This window comes from Anopheles stephensi, chromosome 3 (genome assembly GCF_013141755.1).
Source record: "Anopheles stephensi strain Indian chromosome 3, UCI_ANSTEP_V1.0, whole genome shotgun sequence".
Classification (NCBI taxonomy): domain Eukaryota; kingdom Metazoa; phylum Arthropoda; class Insecta; order Diptera; family Culicidae; genus Anopheles; species Anopheles stephensi.
Window position 1 is genome coordinate 17,667,221 of NC_050203.1, and position 15,434 is coordinate 17,682,654.

At 46.1% G+C, this 15,434-nt stretch overlaps 1 protein-coding gene across 1 annotated transcript in view; it reads right to left on the reverse strand.

Annotated features, from left to right (window-relative positions):
- The window catches only part of LOC118511240 (mucin-5AC-like), a 52,528-nt gene that overhangs the window by 20,184 nt on the left and 16,910 nt on the right, over positions 1-15,434 (reverse strand). The gene's annotated exons all lie outside the window — the stretch shown is intronic.

The following is a 15,434-nucleotide window of genomic DNA, read 5'->3' on the forward strand; positions in this document are numbered from 1 at the left end:
TTAAAAAATGCAAACGATTTCAAATTGCATTTACGATTAACTTATCCGGCGTCTGGTGTGTGGAAGCATAATAATTACCGGCCGCTGGTAGACGACGTGTCCCTCTGGCCGGGGAGTATATTGCCCCGGTTCCTGGGGTCATGTAAATGAAGGTGTGTCTTTCGGATTCGGGCAGCATATATCTACCGGATGGATCAGCATGAATTTGTTGCGACCGACCATCGAAGGCCTAACAGCATCCAACCCCCACCTCCGGTACGGGTCCCATTCAGGATGGTCAATTTCGTTTCAACTGGGTTTCTTAACCGGTGCGTAATCACCTCCTTTCGACACCTTTCGGCAGCACAGCACGGCACAAGAGTTGCCAGTTAATCCTTTCGACTTCGCACAGGGGATTCGACCCTTAAGCCGGAGTAACAACAAACCTTCATCCCTCGCGTGTGCCGGCTTGTGCTCCGTAAATCCACCCGGCCGTACGGTACCGGATTGATAATGTGCTTCTAATTGCAATTAATGCCAACCGTAAGCAATGGAAATAGACAAAACTGTTGACTTGCCTCCGGGTGCGCTGGGCGCTGTTTCATCATTCGGTCTCTTTGCCAGTTTGATCTCGGACACTTCGGAAGCACCGGTTAACTGGTCGTTTCCGGTCGTTGCGGGAGTGTGTGTGTGTGTGTGTGTGTGTGTGTGTGTGTGTGTGAGTGTTTTGCTACGGACAACTTTGCCGAGGGTACATTCCTGCATTGTGCGAAGGAGAAGTTTTGTGTTCCATTTTCTAGCCGCTGGTCCAAGGATGGTGGATTGGGGGCGAGAAATAAAATTTTATGCAAACTTGCACATCCTTTTGTGTCCTTTTTCGTGCTAAGGGCATCTAGTCGGCCTGGTTCCGGCGGGATAATTAATCGTCATTGTCGGTGGCTTTGCTCGTTACTAACTCTCGTGATTACCGAGTGTTTCAGCGAGTGGTTGTTCACACTGAAGGTATTATATTGGTCGGGCGATTGTTTTTGTTGAGCAAAAGGTGATATAAAAAGTCTTAAAATATCTAGTTTAAGGTTAAATCGATAGAAAATAAAAGAAATGATAGTGGCCGGTTATTAACTAACCTCAACTAGAGCTCCTTTTATATTGAAGAGAAGTCTTCACAATAGTATCCTGCCTAGGGGACAAAAAGCCGATCCAAAACAGAATGAAACCGATTACTTAGCACCTGAGATCCTTTGCTATTGGTAATTGAAGCATTGACCATTTCTGGAGCAGAATAAGAGCCAGTGAATTAAAATTAACGCCACCAAACCTCCATCACTCCTGATTGTTTCGTTGTTTCGACCGTTCGGACTATCACACCCAGGAGTCCCCAACGAACCCGTCGGTAGAACGCTTTGTTCAACCGTACAAGGACGCTCTGGACCAAAAAACGGAACCAGAACACCGGCAAGAGTCAGGATCAGTCAGGATCCGCTTTCGAGCCGAATTCCCAAACCGTAGCTAACGAGCTTAATCGAATTTGAATGAAAATTACCGTTTTGCCCGTGTTCCGTTGTGGCTGGACAGTAAGCGGAAAGTTACACGAGGCCACAGAGTCCACCGACTGAAGGACGTCGGGTCGGGACTTTTGGTTTCCGGATACCGTATTGGATACCGTCCATGGGTATCCCTTTTTGCAGACGAACGACTTTCCAGATCTCGTAAAGGGTATTCACCTGCTACGCCTGTCCGTTGCCGGTGAGCAGGAGGAATGCACACAAGTAGCTCCAGAAGCGTAAAGTATCGGAACCGAAATCGTGTGGCGGAATTGAAGTAGCGAGCAAAATGACGATTCCGGTGTGGCCGGTGGTTGGGTAGAGCGGATGCGTCGGAACGCCTCGGAAACCTGCTACCGGCAAATCATCATCCTGAGATTTCTCGATTCTTGCACCGTGCGTCTTGTTCGCTATTGTTCAGTAGCCGAAGCCGGTGGGGACTAGTACCCGGACCACTGTCTAGGTTGCAACTGCGAATGATGGGGTAGCCCATTTAAATAGGTAATGTGCACAATTAAACTCTGCAGATTAAATATGAAATATTCATGCACAATCCCCATTTCCGGTCCGGTTAGTCTCGGTGGTTGGCTGGACGTATCTGGCAAACGTTGGTCTGGTGGAGAGATAGGATCCGTGTTGCCAGCGTCAGGTGTCTGGACGAGTCGTTTCTCAGCATCAATTGGCTCGTTGCATGGGTCGTTACTTAAAGTTTGCAGCCGACGCGGGGTTTCGGACCAATGCTTTGTGATGCAGTTTTTATCAGCCATTAATGATGAGTGATTAATGTGTCTCTTGTGCATTGTTTAAGGAACTTAAGCTTTTAGCGTAGTATGATAGTAGCGTGAGTATATTTAAAATACTTGCTGCAGAAATTTGCCAAAATAGAAAGATAGCCACCTCAAAGAACACGAATCACTTCCCATTAAACTCGATTCCTCGAGGAAGGAAATGGATAACTAACCACACACACTTTTCAACTTTAGAACCATCGTGCTTCGCTGGTCCAAAATCGGATGATCAGCGAGTGAACAATAGAAGGAACAATGAATGTCCCAGAATCCACTTAAGTGTACATCCTCTTGATAGACGACGACGACGGCTAACGTGGTCCGATATTGGGAAAGCATTGGGATGGCTTGTCGCACAAGTCTACTACAGGTTGTAGAGGTCGAGGATAAAGTCCGATCCATTACGGTGCACAGTGGAATCGAATTTTCCTATCCATGAAAGAGACAGAGGGGTTGGGTTGCAAAGGCGCTCAAAATGCTGGTGGTGTATTTAATTTAAATATACAAAACGATTGTATTTATAAACATAAATCATGCGGATGTTCCGTTCTGCGAGCTGGAACAGTGGAGATGCCTCTGTCTCTGAATGCCGCCGTTACTGATGGCAGCCGCGTAACGTGGGCTGCCCCACGCTCACTGACTGTTATGGGCGACACACACACAAACCCATAAACAGCGAGGTAAAATAGTTTTCGCAGATGGTAAGATTGGAACGGGACAGTGGGCGAAATGGCGAATGGACAGAATTGAGAGATAAATTGGTTCAGATTGGGCGTAAATCCTTACAGAAGGATGTGGAAGAAAACTGTTTGACAGTCGATAAAAAGGCTCTGGGCCTTACGTTGTCATTTTGGGTTTCTTTGACCGTGTCCCACGGAGAGTCTTCCTTCTTCTTCTTCTTCGCTTAATGATGGTCTTATGGTCATGCTTACTCTTTCTGGTTTAAATGACTTATTGCTACCTCTCTGGTGTGTCCTTTTGAGGTCTCTGAATATCAAACAGGATCTAGAGAATTTATCACCAACGTCATAGTTTTGTCCTATAAAAACATCTCCCCTGTACCACTGTTCCGATGCCTCATTCGAAAGATGTCCAACCACTCGGTCCATTATCGCTTTCCCCGCTCGCAGGACGCTCTCGTTCACGTGTGGCGTGCGAACGTTTCTGCACGATGTGCACGTGCAACCCGGCACACCGAATTGGCAACAAATGGCGGCAAACAGCGATAAAATAACATCATGTACAATCACAATTCGCCTGCACACCAGCCGTGTACTGGCCACTGTCGAAGGGACTGTTTGCTTCCGCTCGAGCTCTCTACGAGGCGAGTGAGCCCGAACACACAATAGAATTGCACCGTATGTGCCGTACGGGGTGTGTTGTGGGGGGGGGGGACAAAACAAAAGGACAAACAGCAGGAACGAGGGCTTCGGCGATACGCAAGTAATAGCGGGTGCGACACTAAAGGCGTCGTCAGCGAAAGGATTGTCTTGGTTGGATGGGCTTGTAAATCTAGCGCTAGGATGCGTTCTCCTTGTGCTGCCCAGGGTTTTTGGGGGCACCATTGTGTTCCACCGAAAGCATCCTTCAACCAGGGACGCTGGGTTGAGGTTGAGTTAGGTAAGCAATCGAGGCAGAAGCGAACCCACAACCGTTGCAGGTCGTGCTTGCAGGTGCGACGCTAGGTCCGCACTACAATAGATCAGACTCGCTGAATACGCATACGCGGCCTGCAGTTGAGTGCTGGTAGCTGGTGCCATGTTTGTCCGTGTGTTACGACGCATCGAGCGAGAGAGAGAGCATCGAGTGACTAGGTGTTGCTCGGCTGTGAGGCTAGAGCTACCGAGATTGGAATCTATTCATCGGCACTGCCATGCACAGCGATCAACCACGGAATGATTGCGGAACGCTAAACTAATGGCGATAATTTTCAGCGCCCAGCAATATCTCCAGACAGCCCGCCCCGACCGGCACGCAACGGACGCCAGAAGAAAGACGCCAGACGGGACGGCCATTTCAGCTGCATTCTTCTGTGAAGTACGTGGTTTCGTTCTGTGCTGTACTGTGCAGTGTCGCAGTTTGAAACTTGTGGTCGTGCACGCCGGAGCCGGAAACAATCGAAAGGATGCTTTTGGTCCTCTTCAACCACCGAGCGTTCCGAGCGTTCGATGACCGTCGCTCGATGGAGGTTTGGTCGCGGTCTTAGAACAAACCGTGTGCACAAGAGAGAAAGAAAGAAAAAACGGTGGTGACCGAAAAGTTTTTTTATTGCAAAAGACAGACTGCGCTTGCCAGATGCAACGGGTTGTTTCTGGACCATGACTCGATCCGCTACCACCGCCTGGTGGCAGAGTGGTGGTTAGTTTTTCAATTTGTTGCGCCACTGATGCAAGTCTGGCACACAATGGTATCTCCTCACAGCCCCCCAACCCGGGTAGGATGGTGCAGTTTTCCCGAGCAGTCCAGAGAGCAACTGTTCTAGCTGTTGCGGCAGCGCAGCGCATCAACAGGATAGCAGCAGATGATTGGGCTGACTTCGGCAATGTGTGCAATAAATTAATTACTTCCCGATAGCGATTGATCGATCCGGCTTGGTTCGAAGTTTTTTCGGGGCGGGGGACCAGAGTTGAACGAGGAACGAGTGCTAGGTTTTAATCGATTTTGCTCGGGAACGGATTGTTTTCTACTCGCGAAGCACATAAGCGGGTAAAATGGTGCTATTGGCATTTCATTTAGGATGAAGCAATGATATTGTTGATGGCAATTTTGCGGATGTCCATTTGTGTTGATTCAACATGTTAGCTAGGGTTTGTTGGCGGTCCGGTTTTTGGGCATGGATTATTGCATTCCGGTTTGGCGCTGTTTGTAAGTAATTGATTCAATTAAAACCTAATTATGTATTTTAACAAGGACAATTTTATGGAAATTTTATAGGAACAGGTCTTATGACGGAAGACAAGAAATTTAAGCATTAAAACAGCTTTTTGGCAGGTGACTTTTGACAGGAATTTCATGTTCAAAATGTTCTTATCTACAGCAATGTAAGAACATTGGAGATCAGGGAAAACAGCTGAGTTATTCCGAGATCTTCGGAATCTTGGAGTAGGATGTAGACCTCAATGTTACTTCAATGTCTTCTGTGGGGCACATAATGTGCCAGTGGTCCAGTCAGAATTTCTGGTCTAATGTCAAGTAGATCTTGTCATCTATGACTCGCAACCTCCTGGTCAATTCAAATAGACAGACAGCAATAATTTGTTCTCAGACATCTTATTATGTTCATTTTATCAAGGACGTTTTGAAGAGTTTGGACGACTCTATTGCATTACCGCATGTAGTAAATTGAATACGATTTCTTGAGGGCTTCAATTGCCCAATAATGTTTTATTACATCGTATGATCGCGTAGCAATCGCTGGTGACTGTGAGAATCGTGCTCAAGAAGGAAGAAGATATTATAATGTTAGAATGGACCATGTTCTGTGATTAGAGAGTCCCTAACGATATTCTATTTCTTTGGGTGGAATCAGAGCTGATAGAATGAATAAATCTTGTAACATAGCTCGAATACTGCTAATATATTTTTAGGTGATACAAACCAGGCGAAACGGCTTTGATATAAAAGACGGCATGGATTAATTGTGAAACTTTCCATGTACCAGGGCCTTCTTCTTCTCCACAACCTCGAAAGGCCTCGGCCTGCCATTTTTGGCTTTATGTTTATGATTCCATCCCTAGCTGTCCTGTGTATGGAGAGTAGGTCCGGATGAGATTTGATGTCCGGTCCTGATGTGTGAAGACTAGTGGTGCTATCACCTTGGCCATGGGACCGCTCAGGTTCGAAGAATAACACGTAAAAAATTGTTAAACAACATATCCTTTACCTATTGCGCACGTCAAAGCATCTCAAAACTATCACTATCAAACTACTGAGCAGTACCTAATCACTCTCATAAGTGTCATTCCGTATCTAAAACGATACTGCAACCGTGTATAATAATGTACTAAGTTACTTCTCCTTAACCACCATCAATGAGCGATTTAATAAGCTCTCACTAATTGGTGGGTCATTTTGTCATCCTGCCATGGACATTAATGTCCTGTGAGAGGTCCGAGCGACCAAGAGAGACCAGATCAGCGTAACCAGCGCACAGCAGTTCATTATCATTCCCCCGAGGGAAGGTCAGCAAGGCAAAAACGGAAAAATTGTCTACCGCTCGTTGTGTCGCATTTGATGTAAGCTCCGTCCGTTCGAAGTGTGACAAATGGGACCATGGAATCCGCTGAATCACTTGAGTGAAGTGATTTTTCCCATCCTTCCATCGTATCTTCGCATCGACGGTGGATGTTGTTTAGTGCGACCAGAAGCGGCAGAAAGAAAATCATTTGCTGCGGCTTCTGCTGCCTCCTCAAAATGATGCGTTAATGCGCACAATTGACCGCACAAACGCAGGTCGTATCGTCGAGTCTCGTTGCCGTTTGCTTTTATCTTTAGGCCAAATGGGCATCCTGCGTCCCTGGGACCGCCGAAATCGTTCACCGTTTTGTCCGGAATTTACAAACACTAATCCTAGCCCATAAATCAGCGTTTAATTGCTTTATTAACGAAGTACGGGTGGTACGCAGGTTGGGCTGGGAACGTGAGCCTCGAGGAGGAAAAGCGCTTCCGCGAAAAGTTTCCTACATCTTGCTGGTAACGTATCCTTCCTACGCACGGCTACACTGTGTGATGGTTGGTTCAAAAGGAAATTGGCTTTTCTTCGTTAGCGAACGTTGGTGTTGCCGGGTCCTCTTACTTCTGCGTGTCCCTTGGCAGTGGACCTTTTAATCATCGAGGCTCCCAAAATCTCCCGGCCAGAGGAGATGGGCAAACAATCGTGTCTGGAAGCAGGAGCACTGGTAAGAGATAGCACGTGAAAGGAAAAACTTCGTACGGGCAGGAACATAACAAAACAGAGTGAGAGAGCGAGAGCAGCAACAACAAAAAAATCGCCATCGAATGGTAGTTATCTCACAGTTGTACAGGACTGGGCCGAAGAAAAAGAACGAAAGTCCCAACACTTGATCATCATGACGTACGCACGCCGGGTGTATACTGTTTTTTTTTTTTGCTACCTTTGCTACGCTAGCCCGCCGCTTCACCCTGACGATGTTTGAACGGTTTCGTGACGTGAAGTTTGGAATTCCTCGAAAGGAAATGGAAGTCCCCTGGTGGTGGTCCTCGGGGTACCCGCATGATAAGGTGCGTTTGGAAGTTTCTAAATCGGAAACGGCTCCTGATTACGCGGAATTCACAGCACGGATTAAGGGCGAGAGTCAGTGAGTGAGAGAAAAACAGGATCCCGGAAGCGTGACTTTGAGCGTGAGGAACGTAGCAAACTCCCCGGATAGCGGGGCGATCTTTATCAACTTTATCAACGCGCCCCTAATTGCGGCTATTCAGGTGTAATTAACAAAGATTCGTTTCCGGTCGTGCCAGCCGCCTTCAGCGGCATAGTGCCACTTCCGGTCCGAAAAGGGGGAACGGGCCTAGTGAAAGGGAAAGAATAAAGAATAATAAAAACCCGGTTTCCGAGTAGGACGCAAGGGAAGTGCAAAGGTTTTGCGGTTCGATGAAATGCCACGGAACTTGGCGTTCCAGAAAACCTCACCCGGAGATGTGTTTTGTTTTTTGCCTGCTTTCCTCGAACTTTACTTTATCTCTCGCATCGTTTGGTGTCGGTTGTTGTTGTTGTTGTGCTACGCTGAGGGACGCCAAATTCCTTGTGTTTTGTTTCCTCGGGTGAATGGAAGTAGCAGCCATTTTTATTCACTAAGGTTTTCGACCACCGGCAGGATCGCTTATCTGGTAAGTCGTTGTGAGTTTGTGGAGGAAAATCTATCCTTCTACTTCGTTTGCCGATGGACAAAGGACTTGATTCAGGTGGTAGGTGGGTTGTGATTAGCGGGATGATTTCGGAGTTTTTTTCTGTGGTTGTGGTTCGCAAGGACATGAGATGTGTCACAAATTGGATGTTGCGAGCAATATTTAGTGTTCCCTTTAAGGCTTTTTGTTGTATGCTAATTTATTCGAATTTTAAAACAGGGATGTTAGACTAGATTGCTTTGTTTCAGTATGTATACTTTTGCGCCTAACATTAGGCAACACGCAAAGCACGATTGCCATAGACTGAGCAGCATCGAACTATACCGATGACCTGTTGAACTTTATATTGATTATACTGTTTAAACTATATGAAACATTTCCCACAGCAGCGAGCACACTTTTCATCGCAACATTTTCCATACGTTATTGAATTGTTTTGCACCGAACGATGCACCGGAGACCACTTAAAACGCTGTAACATCACGTTGATTGCGAGCGCTTTTTAGTACGCACCACACGTCAGACGGTTCGGTTTAAATCCCAAACGGTGTTTGCCTTCCATTCCCGAGCACAGCATGCTGTTGACCAAACAGGTGTCTAAACACAGGTTGCTGGGTGGTAACGGTGCGCGGGGGGGGGGGGGGGGGGCACTGGCCAGTAAACGTTGTGCCGCACAACGAGCTACACCTCATGGTGCTCGCGATGGTTCGATGCGCTGTGCTTCGCCTGTGGTCAGGATAATATTCCGTCCGAGTATCGGCAATAGGACACACGAGAGATTACCATCCCGGGTCTCTATCTCTGAGTGTGTGTGTGTGTGTTTATGAATTTTAAATCATTTCTAGTCTACTGATGGCTCCCTCGGTCCCTGGTGGACGGACACGTCGGTTGTGCCAGTGTGGAACAGATCTATAAATACCTATTTATATGCAACCAAATACGCCTTTGCCCGACCGCTGTTTGGAACGCTGGCTAGCGATGATGCAACTGATGTGGCACTGCGCTTAGATGCGAGCTTTGAGGCCACGGCTTTGAGGAAAGATTAGCATTCCAGCTGACGACTTTGGAGACCTTGATAGCGTAAAGCTGTGGGTACTGTGTGCTGTTGAAAAATTGGGCCGACAGTGGAAAAGTCAAGCTATGAAGTTATTCGTTGACCAGCTGCTCGGTAGAGATAATGCGCCCCTTTACCTTTTGGGCAAGTAACGAAGGATACACTTGGGCTGGGATGGTACCGATATCGCCCAGTTACTGCACAGGTGGACTGTTAGTTTAAGGCTCTCTAAACAGTGTTTTATGCGTGGCCAGTCTAGTATCTGTATCTGCTGCATGTAGCCAAAGCCATGCGTCACGGAGCGTGTATGCACCACGTGCAGGTCTTGCCGTGTCTGGAATGACACTTGCGTGTGTACACCTACCGGACGAGCTACGAGCAGCTCGGAAAGGTTAATTTGCTTATAGCGACTTTTATAATTGAGACAAATCTTTCCAGCAAAGCGATCACCAACACCAGCCGTCCCACGGCAGTTTCCAGCATCCACCAACGGTGCAGAAGATTCGGATGCTGCACTGTCCACAGGGAATTCGGATGCAAGGTTTGCAATGCATTGTTGGAGGGTTTGTGCAGGTCATTGCAAGAATGCAAACAGTGCCGTACCAGGCATGCGACGGAGGCCAGACACCTGGCCCGAGCTGCATTATGCGTTCGCCGTGCACTTTGGAAGGTAAATTTAATTAAACTACGACAGAAGGCAAACATACGGACGGAGAATCGTCCCATTGCTTCGTGACGTGTTCTTAGCTGACTGGTACGGTGCACAGGAACGGAACGGCATAAGAGATGTTTGTGGCAAAATCTCGAGCTCGATTCGGTCACCGCTCTGCTCATAACAGCAAAAATCTGAGAACTGGGAAGGATAGTATTGATCGATGGCACAGACACTTCGGTGGAACGGTGGTTCATGACCAGACAAGTGTACGGTAACATTTTTGAGCCACCGGTCATCATCAGCATCGATCCGTGTTCGTCTCGTATTTCGGTGGGCAAGTGTTTGAATGGTGTCGAGTAATTGATTATTCGGACAGATGCTCGCACCGAAGGCGTGGCGTTTTGCATGTTTGCGCTCGGGCTTTCATAAAGTCCAGAAACATGGTGGACAACATGTGGCTTTGAGATATGTTTGTCAGCTTGCTGTAGAAATTGTAGGGAGTTTTCTACGAAAATGAGATGGACATTTATTTAGAGTAAGACATAGTAAGAAATTTAGCCAAAGGCAAGTTATTTTTGGCAGTGGTATGAGTTTAAAGGCGTCAGCTTTCGCCAAAACATTAGTTCCTTGTTACTTAACGCCTGAAAGTATGCAATATAAAATATTTTTCATTTTAAGGGAAGTTTGGGAACAGCATTTACGTTCAATGGCTGTGAAAGAACTCAAAGTTAAGACTTCAAATCAGAAATCAGGAATTCAAAGCAACGTCAGATCTAAATATAATGATATCAAAAATACATTCCATACTAACTGGCGTCTATGTATCATCTTGGCTTGTTGAATATAGTAAACATTTATGTATCAACAAAAGCACAATAACTGATATGAAGCAATTATTTATGTGCTGAATATGTTCAAGAACTCGCCACAGTAAATGTCATAAGCAACACTGCAAACAAAAAAATGGACACTCAAAAAAACGCTAGTTGTGGCAAGTATATTGCCACTACATACTACCGCCAATTGCATGACATCGTTATACAGCTTTATGGCACCAACAGATTATACAGCTGATTTCCGTGAATATGGTACCGGGCATTAGTCCATCCCAGCTATGGTGCACAGGGCAGCATAGAGCAGTAGAACCACCCCTCTCTAGGACCAGGGAATCCGGGGCAAGGGTCCTTCTGCGGTCGGAAGGGTAAACCGTAGTACAAATACAGACCACCCAATCTCGTGCGTGTGTGTCTGTGTGTGGCTTGTTATTTTTCGATGCAAAGGAAACAACATCGAAGTGAGGATCGTAAATTGCGCACACCCTCGTCCCATCTACCAGCCACTAACCGCTTCGTTGCTTGTTGTCCCTCGCTACTTTCATTGAACTTTGGGTTTGGGTTTGGAAGAGAGTGAAAATTGAACCCGGCCCGGCGGTGGGCCCCCCTCCCCAATACGACGTGATGCGCACGAGAGGGAAAGTGCAACAGAATCCATTTGTGTTCGTCGAACACGTCGCGATTTGAATATTTTTGGCATAAATTCTGATTATTCAATCAGATTTATTATTGAAATTCATTCGTTTTATAACTGTATGGCTCATAATTTCAATAAATAAAACATTTGTGCGATGCTGCCCGATGTGGCCTGAGGCCCGAGCGGGCCGTCTTCTGTTCCTCCTGCGTGCAACACCATAAAAGTTGTACTTTTTGCCCGGTGATGAAGATAATGGTTTGTTCGTAGGCAGAAGGCCTGATGGATGGATCGTCGATAGGGTTGGGCTGTGAATGATCGAAAAGGGTTTCGACGGTGGTGGATAGGTATATACACGGTTTCTTGCACAGACAATCGCATAAAGCATAACAACCGTTTGCGTGTATGCTTGGTTTCCCCATGAATGGTGAAAGCACAAGAAACGAATGTTTAGGTTTAATGATGGGTCGGGGGAAAAAAATCCGCAACAGTCGCGGCAGTAAAACTGGTTGGAAGTTGTTTTCCTTTGCTTCGGAAACGGAACACCACCTAAAAGGAGCAAGTGCCGGGAAAAGAAAATCGAACTAACACGCGAAACGGCGAAACATATGGAAACACGCCGGTTCGGTTTTTCTGTGTCTGGTGCACCAATGTTATGGTTTCCCTTTTTGCGGGCTTCGAAAGCTGTGGCGGTAGGGCGGGTTGATTGTTGTGGTTGGCCACTACTTTCCACCCGGTCTTTCACCAACCCGAGCCGCACCGAAGGACCGGGTGACCAAACATAAAATCAATAAATTCATTTCCCGTAAACATAAATTTCCTGCTAATGGTGTTTTCCTCCGTTTTTACGCGCTCGCGTACGCATTTCGGGGATGGCGCGTACGCCCGTCATCGTGGCTAGATGGGGCTGCACCGACGACCGTTGTTGGGTGGGCCACAAAGCTGGCGTGTTTGATCGGTCGGAAGGAATAAACGGTAGACACACACACACACGCACACATAGGCACAGGAAAACACGCGTCTGTGGTGAAAAGTACGCTCGTAATGGTGAGCAGTAGAAGGGGTAGGATTAAGGTCAGCTAGTAGACCTGAGGGGAGGAGGGGGGGGGGGTAGGGTGATGAAGGAGGAGGACTGGAAGAAGGATAAACAGAGAATTGGTTGAATAGTTTAGTGAACAAAACATTACTTCCAATAATTCGTCTTTTTTAATATTGTTTTGAATTGCATACATTTAGGCGTGCCTTTTTGAAACCTGAAAGTATGCAATTAGAAAATAAATCTCAAATTTTTAAAAGCAATTCTGATGTCAAATAAATTTATGTCTAGATTTTCCAAAACAAAATGTCCATAACCTTAATTTTTTTCTAATTCGACCATTCTAGACACGTTTCATATCATTCCGCACACATTCTACTGCTGCTGTCCCCGATCCATTCCACGCGGCATGACATGAATGACAGCCCTGCTCCCATTTGCGCCAATCCGAGACGAAATGAAAAACGGACCAAATGTTTACCTTTGCCAGGCGTTGGCCGAGGCCCGAGCCCCGAAGTTTCGGGCGTGCCACGATGCGTAAGTGCATCGTTGGTGCAACGAGATAATTGGATACTACACCATAAAACAAATTAACAGCTTCCAAAAGGGTGATTAATTCTCACCGGTGTAATAGATTTTCCTCAGCAGACTCTCCATTCTCCCATTCCTCCCTGCTTTATACATCAAATTCATCGAATTGAATACGCCCAGGACGGAAGTGAGCCCCGGGATTGGGAAGAAGTGAAACGAAACCGACAGGCTTAGGGCTACGGCTGGCATAAAATATGCAACAGCCTCTGGGCGGTCCCGATTGGATCCTGGGTACGTAATTACGAGTAACCGTCTTTTGCATTTGTCCTGATGCCATGTCTCGTCTCGTCCATACCTTCCCCTTTCGTACCGTTTCTCGGCCCGATGATTATAAAACTAATCAAAATGGATCAGTGCCTTCAAAACGGACGCTACATCAAACAGCATAGCTGTGGACACACCTGCAGTCGACCGGTGGGTGTGACGATCGGTGGATGATGTGAGCGGAACCGGGCGAGGCGAGGAAATTCATTCGTTACATCTTGTCGTAAGGGCGAGTCAATTGGATGACCTCTGGGGACAACCCGGAATGCACCCATGCACTTCGGTCGGTTTGAGAAAACACAAACAATTAAATGCTCCGGTGCACTTGCTCTGTGGGGTTTGGTGGGCGAAGGTTGTCTTGGCATTGGGATTACCGGTGACATTTACCACTCTGTGAACTGAGGACCGACAGCACTATCAGATAATCAATTTCATCATTTCTTTTCTTGAAGAGTCATAACACTTGCTGAATGTAGTTTAAAACGTAGTATACAATTGAAACATCAAAACTAATTGAAATTTGCATACACGCAAGCGTAAAAACAGTTAATGCGACGCGCCTAAATGTATGCAATTTAAAACATTTTTGCAATGTTATTCAATTCAATAAATGTTTAAAGCAATGTTTTATTGGGTAAATTTTCACTGTCACTTTCCGTTTCTTCCACTCTATCTTAAACCCCCCATCTTGCTCTACTGTGAGACCCCATGTGAATAAACAATGGTCATGTCTAAAGAAGTCTTTGAGAAAATTATATATTTAGCTGACGATTTAGCTTGAATGCTGCAATAATTCTAGCTATTTTTAATAAAAAAAATTGTCAAAAATAATGTTCTTATAGTAGATTGTGATAAAAAAATTGTAGAAAGAAAAAAACTCTAATGCGCCTTAAGGTATGCAATCAACTACAGTATCCGCCCGTTATTACTAAACTCATACTTTTTCCCAGTGTAAAACATAGCTAGTATATTTTGGAGCATGATAGAGAACTCTAACCGTTTTCCAATCAAGACATTAATAATCAGTGTTTGTCCTTGCAGTGCTAAAATATTATTGGTGCTCTGTTGTCCTATCGAAATAGGACCGATTGACTGTTTGTTCGTGTGTTCTTTTTTTTTGCTAGACCAAACCGTTGTCACCTAAACAACTGTTACTTCCCAGGCACGAAAGTTACACTTTCACCCCGAAATGGATCCATCATTTACCTTTAACGAGTGCATCAAATCGTTTGGCAGAAAACGGCTACCATCCTGTGCTTTTCGCTCCTGTTTCCTGGAACCAGACTGTCCTGCTTTGTGTGGGCCGTTTTGCACGCGTGAGCAACACGTTTGAACGATTATGGTTATTTTATGACACGATTTTGTGACTCCCACTGACTCACCCGTGCGGGACGGGGTGGGTGTCTATTTCTTACCGTTTGAAATGTGTTACCATTTCTTGCATCTTCACGGCACGAAACCGTGGCGGAATGTTGCGCCCGTAACTGACGATACGTCTTGTGTGCATTAGCGGTAGGACTGTCAATTTGTTGTTTTGTTGTTCATGTTTTATAAAATAACAAATAAAAAAATGTGTTCAAACTCTCACACACGAAACACACATCCGAAGCCTCGCTGGCTGGCTGGGCTATAAAAATGAAATAAAAAAGCGAGGCAAATCAAAATGTCTGCCCTTTCCCGGTTCCGGGTCAGATTCTGTGTGCTTGTGTGTGTATGTGTTGCACTCTGTTTTCCATGTATCGCAAACCGGAAAGTGGCAGGTGTGGGTGGCTCTTAACAAGCATAAAGTGTTGCTTTATTATCGGTCCATTGGGCGTCGGGGCCGAGTGTTTGGGGCCGAGGTGCTTCCGCGGAAGGTGGCTGCGGATTATTATTGATGGCCGTTCCGTTTTGACCGTGACAGGACGGAAGTATACGGAAGGACGGGAGGACACAGTTTCGAGGCCCGCGAGCATATGGGACGGGGGGATCTCGGGAAGCAACCCGTGCCTGAAGCAGCCCGTGAATAAATATGAGAAATTGTTATAAATTTATTGATCAAACACAAAATATATGTAATCAATTTCCATGCAGAGTGATTTTTTTGTTTCGCTGTTGTCGTACGTTGTCGTACGTTTACTGCCGGCGAACAAAGCGAAGCTTAAGTGGGTTGAGTTTACTGTTGTGATCAGCTTTTTTGTCCCTGTTTCTG